Raw genomic sequence first — 13,219 nt, forward strand, 5'->3', positions numbered from 1 at the left:
CCACAATGTTGTCTGTGTCTATGGATTATGCATATATGTTCTTTGGCTTCTTTCCTTCTTTGAAGAACAAAGCTACTACTAGAAAGAGTAGTCTGAACTTGATGTTTCCAACTCTTTATAAGAATGTTTATAAAAGATTAGAAGGTTTATAAAGAGAAATCTTAAAAGGAATTATAAGTGTACTAAATAATAAATCTAATAGATAGAGCACTTGAATTAATCTAAAAAGTAATCATATTATTTTAAATCTTAGAACACATATACTTATATGTGAACTAGAGGCCCAGTGCACAAAATTTGTGCATGGGAGGGTCCCCTCAGCCCAGCCTGCACCCTCTCAAATCCAGGACCCTTTGGATGATGTCCAACTGCTGGTATAGACCGGCAGTCGGACATCCCTCTCACAATCCTGGACCATTGGCTCCTAATCGCTCACCTGCCTGCCTGCCTGGTCACCCCTAACTAGGGCCCCCCTGACAGCTTGATCGCCCCTCACTGCCTCTGCGTGCCAGCCTGATCACCCCTAACTGCCCTCCCCTGCCGGCCTTGTCGCCCCCAACTGCCCACCCCTGCAGGCCTGGTCCCCCCCAACTGCCCTCCCCTGCAGGCCTGGTCCCCCTCAACTGCCCTCCCCTGCAGGCCTGATCACCCCCAACTGTCCTTCCTTGCAGGCCTGGCCCCTCCCAACTGCCCTCCCCTGCTGGCCATCTTGTGGCGACCATCTTGTGCCCACATGGGGGTGGCCATCTTGTGTGTTGGAGTGATGGTCAATTTGTATATTACACCTTTATTATATAGGATTATTCCTTAAGGAACAGGGAAGCATATTCACACATAATTACCCAGGCGAGGACACTGGGTCCATAAGATCTCAGCCCTTGCACTCAGTGCATGCTTTCTGCCTGACCCGACCACTGTGAGACTTTTCCTTTTGTCAGAAGCTAGAAACCACGACTGTGTTTGGCTTGGGGTCACATAATTTCTTCCTAAGAATGGGTCATAAAATTACTCAAGAACTACCTGAGTAAAACTGTTAAGAAAAATACAAAAGTTTAGAAAAAATCTAGAGATGACTATTCACATTATATAAGAACATTTATTTTTCAGAATGTCTTGAATCAAGACATAAAATTTATTTAAAATTGAGTAAAAATATTAGCATATTTAAAATTTCCTGGTCAAACACCTAATCCACAGAGACAGTGTGGGCATCCTGGACATAAAATGTTGGTAATATTGCAGCTTTCCTTTGTGCTTCTTTCTCTCCTTAGAAATATTTCTTTCTTTTTTTAAATTATCCTGTGTCCTAATATGTTCCTAAGAGTTCCCCAACTACTCATTAAATCCTGCTCACAAGATTGAATCTAATACCATAAAAATTCTGTTATGAATGACACATACATTTTAAATTTATTTATTTTTGTTACTCCCAGGAATGTTTAAGAAGCTCTTACATCAATCATCAGATGGCTCTTCAGATATCTTCATGCATGTGTGTGTACAGGAAAGGGATATTAAGGTGACCTTGGCATTAAGTTCATTTATACTTGGAACAAAATTAAATACTGATGAGGCAAATGGCACTTTCCTGGCTTTTATCATGTTATGCCATTCTCCAAGCTCCTAACAGACACCTGGGGAGAATCCAATTCAGTTATCTCTACATATTCCAGGTGACTTGTAAGTCTTTAGAGATTTTCTTTAGCGCCCAATGTCTTATTTTGTCATTCTTTCAGGAAAGCTACAGAACCTGCAGGAATAAAATACTTTATAGACATATTCAGAGAGAAAGTTATTAAGAAAAACAAGTGAACAGCCAAGTTGAAAAAAAAAAGAAGAAAATATTCTTCAAAAATTAGGTTAGAAGGTTGATTTTAAGTTGCTGAAGATATTCTGGGATGTGGAATAGCCTGGCTGCAGAAATATTCATGGAATGTTATAAAATATTTTATACAGAATAAATATAGTTTGATTGAAAAATAGAAAGGATAAATAAAGTGAAAGAAAAATAATAGAAACAAAACACCTTCCAGTTAGCTGGTCCTATTGGCAGTATGCAAAGGGTGAATTGGTGATTTATGCAACCAAGAAAATGCTTTTGTGAAAGTAAACAGCGATTAAGTAAGCATTAACAACTTTAGGTTGCTCTCATGTGGCTCCCTTTCCCTTATATTCGGAGCTTCCTTTCCAAGGCCTCTATGAACTTGTCAATGATACTGAAGAATCTGAGGGGAGCTTGTTGCCACATGCAGAATGAGACTGCTTTCTTTGGAATTGGACATATATATTACTTTATGGATAACTACACAGTTACAATTTCTGAATATCATACTTCATGTCAAATTTTCCACAAGTATAATAAAAAATAAAGATGGTAATTTTGGAAGCCATGTGGCATGTAAGTAAGAAACTAACCTTTCAGAAGATACAGCTGAAAACTATTTGTTTCCGTTTCCTGAAAACTCTTACAAGCATTGAGAATATAGTAGTGATAGTAGCAGTAATGATAGTAACAGATACCTGAGTTTATTTTATTCCAAACTCTTTTCTATTCTTCTTTACATACTCATATTAGATTATCACTAATAAGATCACAACTGTTACATTTGTCATCTCAATACTAATGAGTATGATATGAAAAGATGCACTTTATTCTCATGTTTACATAAAAGAAATACCTAGCCAATAACGTGGAATAGTGTTTCTCACTGGGGTTGGGAGTGGTATCATTGACATGTTGAGCTGGACATTCTGTCACAGTGCAGTAAGGTCAACATCTCTGGCTCCTGTCCACTGAATGCCAGAAGCATCTCTACCTCCAGCATTAGGAAAACCAAGCCCCCACCTCCCTGCCTCATTCACATACACATGTGCAAACATTCTCTGAATGGGTAGTATCACCTTGCTGTGTAGCACAGAACTAGAATTTTTAAAAACACATTTTATTAAAACAGAAAAGTCAGTTCTCAATGAGAATACTTCCCCGCCCCCCCCCCCCTTTAAATTTTATATCCCCATCTCCTGAGTCAACCAGGCTATCAAGCCAAGAAAAATCTCTTAGGACAAGCCTCTTGACCAGAACAGGAAAATTCATAAAATAACTGGCACAGGATAGGTGTTCAGTGAGCGCCGACATTTTCCCCTCGTGTCCCTTTTCCCAAGAGGAGGACATGAAGTAAGGAAACATTTCATGTTGAGAGAGTTTGGTTATGACTTTATTGCTCATTGGGAAAGGGTAAGTCATTTTCTTGCCCATTTGCTTATCAAAAGCAGGCTGTCCACTCTTATTTCATCATCTTGATGGACAAGGCATACTTTGTTTCATATTGTTAACACAGAACCAGTCTTTTCTGGCCAAGTTGCAGGCAAATTTCAACGGCAAAAATTATCAACCATTAAAGGAGGCCATGTATAGCAAGGCACCAGCACTTCGCTGACTGATACAGGCTGCTATTTTATTTTTGGAAAGTAGCCTAAAGCTATCATGGCTCTGGGTTTTTGACAGGCATCATGTATTGCTATTTCAGAAGAAAATTTGACTTTAAAAATCAAGTAGCCCGAGGGTTTGGAATCATATTTAAATTTTTAATGTTGTCAAAATTACTTTGCAGTATTCATTTGTAACTGGACTAAACTCTCTGGAAATTAATATGTCCACTGTCTTAACCCTATTTTACAGTTTGTAATGCAAAAATAGTTAAAGGGCCAGTTATCAAGTTTCTAGTACTAAGAGAAGTAAGAGATCTACCTGTCTATTCTTTTCTTGCTAGACAAAGTCATACTGTCCTGAATATATTTCTGTCAAGAGCTAATATAGACCTGCTTTTGGGTGTTTCCAATTTGATCATGTAAATGAAGTTCTCAGAATAGATCTGTAATATAAAGATGGTCCAATGGGTGACTTAGTCATCTACAAAGCAAGCATCAGAACTGGTAAATTTGATAATTGTCACCTTGTCAAATGCATGTACTAATAAAAAACAATGATTACTTCGTTGTTATTGACCTGGAAGCTAATAAATCTGAGATAGAATGAAGGAACCTTGGGTAGTTTGGATTAGGTTTAGGGGAAATGAATAGGGTCATCATGGAATATTTGAAGACTCATTGTGTGAAACTGAAACAAACAAAACATTTTTGTTAATCAGATAAAGCTTATTTAAAGTGTACATCTTCCTTTCATAAGCAATGCAACTTTGTCTAAAACTTTTATCTTCTCTTAGAGTCAGTGTCTTAATGCAAAAAAAAGGAAATTCCAAAAATAAAATAATAATGGAAACAATACTGACAAAAATTATGCCCAATTGCATTCTTATGAGGATTAAGAAAATGTATAAGGAACAAGTTCTGCAATTGTTTCTGCATTTAATAGCCTTTATTTCTTGTCCTGTATACTCATAATTGGGACCACTCCCAATGGAGTGGTTCAGTAAATATCTAGAACTTATTTAGGCTATTCAGGCTGACCACAGTTTGGGCAAAATACCCATGGAGTGGTATGTGATTAATGTATACCAGAGTTAGTCTATGTACAGCTTGCCAGAAAAATAGAAAGTAGTTAGTCTATGTACAGCTTGCCAGAAAAATAGAAAGTAGACATGAAAGTCAGCAGCTTTCTGACTGGCTGGAATAAATCCTTGGACGATATTTTCTAAGATGTTTTAAAAGTATATCCAAAATACAGGAGTAATCTTGTACAGTTGTACTGTCACCATGACAAATGTATATGTAAATATATGGGACTCTGAAGAGCCCATAGGAGTCATATCCCTCACAGCTCTCTGAGATATTCTGGAGAGGCATAATGGAATTTCAGCTGTACTTTAGAGAGATGACAGATGAAATAAAGACATTCTAAGGATTCTTAGGCAATGCTAGTTCTATACATGCAAATATAGACCTTTTTCAGGCAGTAGATGAGAGAAAAATGGAAATATTATTTGGAAGTGGTTTTTGAAAAGTCTTAAATTTCCAGTAGCCCATATATCTTCAAAGTTTTCAACTGTAAGAGCATTGTGAGGGGAATGGGGCCTTCGGAAAACCCAGCAGTGGTGTTCAGAAAAGCTAGCGACACAAACTAAGGAACTATTATGAACTACAAGTGGAGCCCAAAATTTCCTGTAAAATACAATGCAAAGTCAGAAAGTGGTGAGGAATAGATAATAAAGTAAAATTGAAAAAATTGATACTTTTGAATTTTGTTGCTAGTTGCACAGGTGTTTATTTTACTATTAGAGGCCAGCTGCATGAAATTCGTGCACGGGGGTGTGTCCCTCAGCCCAGCCTCCACCCTCTCCAATATGGGACCCCTCGAGGGGTGTCCGACTGCCAGTGTAGGCCCGATCCTGGTGGGATAGGGCCTACATGGGCAGTCGGACATCCCTCTCACAATCCAGGACTGCTGGCTCCCAACTGCTCGCCTGCTTGCCTTCCTGATTGCCCCTAACTACTTTTGCCTGCCAGCCTGATCACCTTCTAACCACTCCGCTGCCAGCCTGGTTGATGCTTAACTGCTCCCCTGCCAGCCTGATTGCCCCTAACTGCCCTCCCCTGCAGGCCTAGTCCCTCCCAACTGCCCTCCCCTGCTGGCCATCTTGTGTCCACATGGGGGCAGCTATCTTTGACCACATGGGGCATCCATCTTGTGTGTTGGAGTAATGGTCAATTTGCATATTACTCTTTTATTAGATAGGATAGAGGCTTGGTGCATGTGTGGGGGCCAGCTGGTTTGCCCTGAAGGGTGTCCCGGATCAGGGTGGGGATTCCCTTGTGGCATGGGGTGGCCTGGGCGAGGGGCCTGTGGTGGTTTGCAGGCTGGCCATGCCCCCCAGTGACCCAAGCGAAGGCCCTGTGATCTGGGATTTATTTATCTTCTATAATTGAAACTTTGTAGCCTTGAGTGGAGCCAAAATTCCTGCTTGCTCCATGGCTGCAGCCAGTTTTGTTGGGATTTATTTATCTTCTATAATTGAAACTTTGTAGCCTTAAGCGGAGGCCAAGGCAGGCCAGGGCTGGGGAAGCTTGGCTTCCTCCACTGCCAGAGAAACCCAAGCCTCCTGCTCTCTCCGTGGCCACAGCCATCTTGGTTGGGTTAATTTGCTCAATGATTGGCTGGTGGGCATGGCTTGTGGGTGTAGCAGAGTGATGGTTAATTTGCATATTACTCTTTTATTAGATAGGATTATCTCTATTTCTGTGAATGTTGAAATTTTTCCATAAGAAAAAGTATAAATAACTAATATTGGCATTTCTTAAACTGTTTTGGGTCTTGGAACACTTTAAGTAACTCATGAAGGCAATTGATAGTCTTTGCAGAAATATTCATGCACTAAAAATATTTGTATAGTTTTTCAGAGTTTCATAGATATCTCTGACCCTGACCCTGAAGTCTATCCATGTGCCTCCTGGGTTCAAGAGATTCCTTGCTTACATGCAGGGAATATTTCCAAATACTCTTGAAGACTTTAAACTGGGACTTGGGTTGTTAAGTGGAATTCATGGTTCTCATTCCTTGAAGCTTGGCTTTTATTCAGATCACTTTTACTTTCTACTCTTCTCAAGCACCCTCTGCTCTATGCTCTATATCTTACAGACTCTCTCAGGGATAACAGTACTTCTCTCCATTTGTGCTTGACAGCTAGAAAGACAAGGAGTCAAGGCAAATTCAAAGGAAAGAAATGTTTTGTGATTCCATGCTACATGGCCACAGAATTTTTTAATAACAGTGAAGGCATTTTCTAAATTCCATTGAAAAGAATTTAGTAGATCACGCAACAGCTAATTGGTATTATACATATTTGAGCTGATTATTGTTTCATGAAATGGAAGCTATGTTGGTCAAAATTAGAAAAGAAAGAAAAGCACTCTATTGGTTTTAAACTTAGATTTTGGAGAGAAAAAGACCAAAATTCCATAAATTTTTTATCATTGGGACTTCAAAATAATCACTTACTTTCATGAACTTGGGCCTTTACTCTTCTGTCAATTGTGTGATATCTGAGTTGTTTAAAATATTAAAATGAGATAACTTTTATGATCCCTCCAATTAATAGTGGCTATAAGTGGATATTCCAAACCACATCTTGACTAGGTTATTGTGTAGTACTCAAGAGCTCATTATTTTATCTGTATAAAGCCCTCAAACACATCAACAATAACAATATCACATCAGGCATTTCCTATGTTTTCATATATCACCATTTCCTTCTCAATTTGCTTCTCCTTAGGATCACTTCTTCCTTTACTGTGCTTTTCACTTCTCTAAACATATATGTTAGTTATTCTCCAGGTTGTCTCCAACATTCTTACTCTATAAATTAAATTTTCAGGATCCCATACAATCTCATGATTTTTAATTACTATCCATACATTGATGATTTGCAATAAAAAATAGCCCTTTATTTTCCCATGAGCTGCAGACTTTGAAATGCAAATAACAGAATCACAAAATTTCCAGAAATGAGCTTCTATTCTCAATTTATCCCTGTCCCTACAACATATTCCATATATATATATATATATATATATATATATATATATATATATATATATATCTCAGTTGAGTTTATCACTCACCAACTTGCAATTTCCTGTAGAGGATATCCTCTCTCATCATCCAAATTCAGGCAACTCTGGCTAAATATTTCTCCTAGTTATTATTATTTGTATTCTCTCCTTTCCTATTGTTACTCCCTTAGTTCAGAATGTCATTATTTCTCCCCTAGATATCTGAAATAATGTGCTAGCTTGTTTCTCTAATTTATTATCTTCTTTTTCAATACCCACATCTCTCATAATGTGTCTTGTCTGAAATCTAAAGCTGGTCTTGCACTCCCTTGCTTGAAAATAGTTTGGCACACACTGCCCACTATTATCAGACTGGCCTCCATCACCTGCTCCTTTCTGATTCATATTTTATGTTTGAGAAAAAAAAATATGGGTTTCTCTTACACAGGAAGATTTTTATATCTCTTTGCTTTTTATGTGAACATTCTTAGTGTGTGAAATATTCCTTCCAATTTTTTCCCTACAGTAACTCATTCTCATTTTCTAAGATTCTTTCTTCCCTGACTCTTTAGCAAAAATCGCTTTCATTGGCTGCACAGCTCTATCCACCGCCTGAATTTTCTGCCCATCCAGTTAGACATAAGCTCCACAAGAGCCTGGTTTTCCTCTAATATATGTTCTAATCTTGTATTATGTGGCACATGTTAAGAACATACCAAGTGTTTTTATATAAGATTAAACTAAAAATGGTTCTTATAATGATAGAATATTTTAGAAATGCAGTAGCATGTCAAAACTGGAGGAAAATATGAAGTAGTAAGAATTTTCTAAATTTAGCATATACTATCATCAGCACTATTCAATAAGATTTTTTCTAAATTCAGTGATTTTCCATGAAATTATTTATTCCTTTATAAACATGAGAAAGCTGAAGCCAAAATAGAAAGAATGGCAGGAGGTGGAGAGCAAAGGCCTTCTGGTTCCCAAATATTCCCCTCACATTACCTGAAATTAAACACTTTGCGCACTTTGGAAGTTCTACCAAGTAAAGATCACTTTTTACTCATAGAGGGTCATCAATCATTAATTCATTTGTGTATACTGGAAACCAGAATATTTTCCTCATATTGAAGACCTATATGATATTGATTAAAGAGAGAATTGTGAATGTGGGTAACAGTGAATATGACGAAGAGGATTTTTCTTTAAAACGTGGGAGGATGGAGAATAGGGACAGAGAGAAGTGAAGTGACAGAACTGGTCAGGGTTTGAGTAGCCTGGTGGCACTATGGGGGTTCTTCTGGCAGTGTTGTTGTTGTTGCAAAGCTTGTGTACTACATCACTCTAGCTGACATTGTTTACACTGTAGACATTTCACATAACAGTTTATGGAAATTATGCTGCCTCTGTGGCCTTAGTTGGTAGCTCTGGCTGAGCCTGAGGGAAGAAAGTTACAAGATACTAAAGCAATACAGAACCAGAGTGGAAGGACACACACAAATAAAATATTGTGCTTATATTCACCCTAGTGCCTGCATGCTGCCTTCTATAGAGCAGGACATAAAATATACAATAGCAAAATCAATTTTAAAGTAATAAAACCCCTTAAATTCAGTGTCTAGGCATAAGAAATATTGAAAAATAAGCTGCCAGAAACATCTCTATTGAATGAACATTGGGCATATAAGCATTTTTGGCCTTGGCTTATGGAAGCAGCTGTAAATACAGAGATTTCTCCATCCTGAAAGATCTCTCTTACTGCTATCATGGAAGATGGAGCAAATTTTACTGGTCATTTACTGGCGAGGCTGAGTCTTAAAAAAAGAGTGAACTTATATTTTGAGTATATTCTTATTATAATGGCAAACTTTGCCATAAAAACATACACTGGATATAGTAAAGTAACTGATTTTCCTAGTTTGTGGAATTATTTAGAAGTTTAGAAAACAGGATCAGGTATTTCTAATTGGAAATATCATAGAGAACCTGAAATATATATTGTTATCTATGTTTCTATTTTTTTATGCAGAAGAATTATTTTGGTTTATCTACTAAAAATGTTTTCTTTTTATTGGTCCTCTTAATCAAATGTAGTATATATTATAGAGTTAAATAATTTATTAATTTGGAAGATATTTAGTGGATGTATACCTTGAAGTTTAGAAACCAGTGTCAATGATTAAATAAGAAGGCATGAGATGACATTATGCCCCAGTGATCTTTAACTTTCAGGCACAGATGAATTAATGATCAGAAAGATAACTCCTAAAACAATAAAAGGCCTTAAGCCAGCCCTTCAGATAACATTATTTTTACTGCTTTTTTCTATTTCTAAGTGCCAAAAATATGATTGAGAAGACAGAATTTTTCTCCCCAATGCAGAAGAAGTCTAGATAATTTATGAATTTTTCATAAAGAGTTTATCATCACTTATAGTATCTGTGAAAGCAAATAGGTTTCTATTTTCATTATTGAAATAATTTTAAAATGAAGTTTTCTCAAATCCTACACTTTCTCCTCTGGATCTACCTCCAATAGTTTAGTCAGGGAATCTGGTAATAGGAAAAAAACAGTGTCAGCAAAATCTGGAATTGAGAGAAACAGACTTTTTGTAATTTACCATAAAACTAAAACTTATCAATATAAACTTAGGGAAAAATTATTAAAGCATAAGAAATAATGGAGGATATAGCTAGAAGAAAATAATCAGAGGGCTTTCCATATACTTGGAAATTCAACATTCTCACTGTTTTGCTCTGTAGTTAGGTAATATAAGGTAAACAATTTTAGAAGGAAAAAATGGGAATACTCAGCTTTTTAAAAGGCTAAATATTGCTGCCTAGGCAGCCATTTAATCAACATATTAGTTCCTAACCAACCCAGTCCTTTTGAAAGAAGTTACCAGTCAAAACATTTCATCAGCAGTTAATCAAGACAGCTAATGGTCTATGTATGGGTACATACTTTATGACCTAGTGCAATTTAAATTGATCATATATAACTGGCAGCTGTCAACCCTCACCCAGCTTATGATAAAGAACAAGGAACAAACATAAGAAAGTAAAGGTTAACATCTCTAGCTCATTATATTATATCAATATTTTTCTAGGATATTTCAGAAGGAAATATCCAAGGACATAATTTTTCAGTTCTACATATTCAGCAATTCTAATGGATTATTTCTGTATAGTTAACTCTAATTGACAGTAGTCTGAATATATTTTAAATGGACACAAAAGTTGACACAGATAGTTATTTGAGGCAAGATCAAATTTGAAAAAAAAAATTATTGCTAAAGAAACTACTGGGTGAAGTAAGTGACAAAGACACATCCAGGACAGGAGGTTACAAGGCCTGGGTGTAGCTCCTTGCTCAGTTTCTGATGACTTCACTTCAGAAATGAAATATCCCACCCATTATAAGACTCAAAGCAGCAAATTCCATTCGGTAGGGAGGTATCTCCATTGACCCCTGTTCAGGCCTCCAAGAGATGGGAAAGCTCACTATGGGAAAAAGAACTGGTGGGCGTCTTCCTCCTTTTTGCTACCCCAGGGTTACTCTTCCTCTGGATGGTTTCTGCTATGTCTGACCCCATAGCATTGGGATACAGGGAAAGGTGAGAAAAAAGAATGGCAGGAAAGCCCTTAAACTGACAAAAGAAATTTATCCCAATCTAGTGTCTGTGCTCTAAGGGCTTGGCAAGACTATAAAACCCATTTTGTCTTGAGATTTGTGAATTCTTTGGAGACCTCTGTGTGTCCCCTCCCTAACTCACCTCCACCAATCTAAGCAACTTTCGAATCTAGTTCCCTTGAGTATGTTAAATATCCTATGGATCCAATGAGACTTCCAGTGGCCCTTTGGGACTCGCAGTTTTATCTGGGGGAAACAATACTTCCTTTACTTTGGCAGCCTCTGGATGCAGTTATTTCACAGATCTCTGTCCTCTTTCTTCCAATCCTTTATAAATCTCTAGGTTCACTCTGTCACCAGTCTTCTGCAATTTTCTTTGAGAGAAGGGTGGCACTGCAGAGAATACAAGGATGGAAAATTTTGGTGATTTCTTTAAATCCTATTCTCCTAAACAGGAGATAAGCAGCAGATACTCTCATTTCTACCCTTTGAGTTGGGAGAAATTGAACTATCATTTTCTTCTAAGAATATGCCTTCAAAATTACTTACAATTCTATTTTTTTATACCCTCCATGAATAAGAGAAGTTTCAGAATTGTCCAACATATTTTTATCACTATTCCAAAAAAAATTGTTCCCAATTTTGAGCTAACACCACCTTTAAAATTTGTTTCACCTGAAACTTTCAATTAAACATTGTCTTACATAAATGACAAATTTTGAAGTTTTACACTCTGCCTACTCTTGTTTACATAGAGATAAGTGTTTATTGTCTAGTTTCTGAGAACTTATGAAAATAACACTGAATTATGACTATATCTTCCAATATCTTATTATAACATTGCATTGGCTTATAGTTATGTAAAACTAAAATATTTGAAATGTAAAATAATATGGCCTTTGGGACTTCAGCTTGAAAAGCCCTAAATTAGACTTTTCATTTATCATCACCAAAAACTATTGAGCATTCTTATCATCCCAGTTTGAGGAGAGATGCTTGTTATTATTGTTTTTATTTAACAAGATAAAAGAACAGAAATGTTGTTAGCAATTTAAATATACATGAAGCAATTGGGGACTAGAAGTGCATTCTAGGGAATTCTGAAGCTGCATCATTCACAATGGTAGTAACCAGCCACACATGGCTATATACATTTAAAGCACTTAGCTTACATAAAATGAACGAATGAACAATTCCAGTTCTTAGGTGCACTTGCCGCCGTGCAAGTGCCGAATAGTCATAATTGGCTAAAGACTACCATATTGGACAGTACAAATATATAAAAAAAGGATCATTGTAGACATTTCAATTGGACAGCACTGCTCTAAAAAAAAGATGCCATAATTTAAACCAATACAGATAGAATCAGATACTCTGTCAGGGGAGGTGAGAAAATGTTCAAGTTGCTTATGATGGGCCCTCTAAGATAGGAGGGAGGATTTGCACCATGTAAACAATTAGATGTCTTTTCTGGGACAGCTCAGAAAAGTTTTGCTGATGCCATTCAGGAAGGTTTCCAGTAGGGCAGTGTATTACAGAACGGGGTCTGCTGAATTACAAGATTAGAGCTGCTGAGAAAGTATCTTGATCTAGACCTATAACTAGTTCTAGACCTAATGGCCTCAGAGAAGCTGAAAGAGACTCTTTGAAGAGGAAAAGTGAGGACTTGTCACAGTGAAAATTTAACTCACTGATGAATGTTAATATTTATTTTTGAAAGAAGTCCAAGTAAATCAAGTAAAGTATTTTCATTTTCTTTCCCTGCCCTTAAAGTATTATGCTATAGATCCACAGTCACTTGTTAAGATAATGAGATCTGCAGTCATGGTGTGTAAGATGTCACTGGAACTTCACTAGGGACAATTGTAATGTGATTTCTCTTTTAAAAATTATTTATTTTTAAAATTGAAATCTTTTGTTTCAAAAGAGCAGGAAGAGATGAGATAAAAACTGGAGATGATGAAAAAAATATGTCCTGTTTGTTTTCTGTACAAAACAAAAGGTTAGAGCTATTATTTTTTTCTTCAAAATAAAGCAAATACCTTTTTGGTCATCTATAATAGGGCAGAGCTATTTTGAA

The sequence above is a fragment of the Cnephaeus nilssonii genome (assembly GCF_951640355.1).
Source record: "Cnephaeus nilssonii genome assembly, chromosome: 7".
Lineage (NCBI taxonomy): Eukaryota > Metazoa > Chordata > Mammalia > Chiroptera > Vespertilionidae > Cnephaeus > Cnephaeus nilssonii.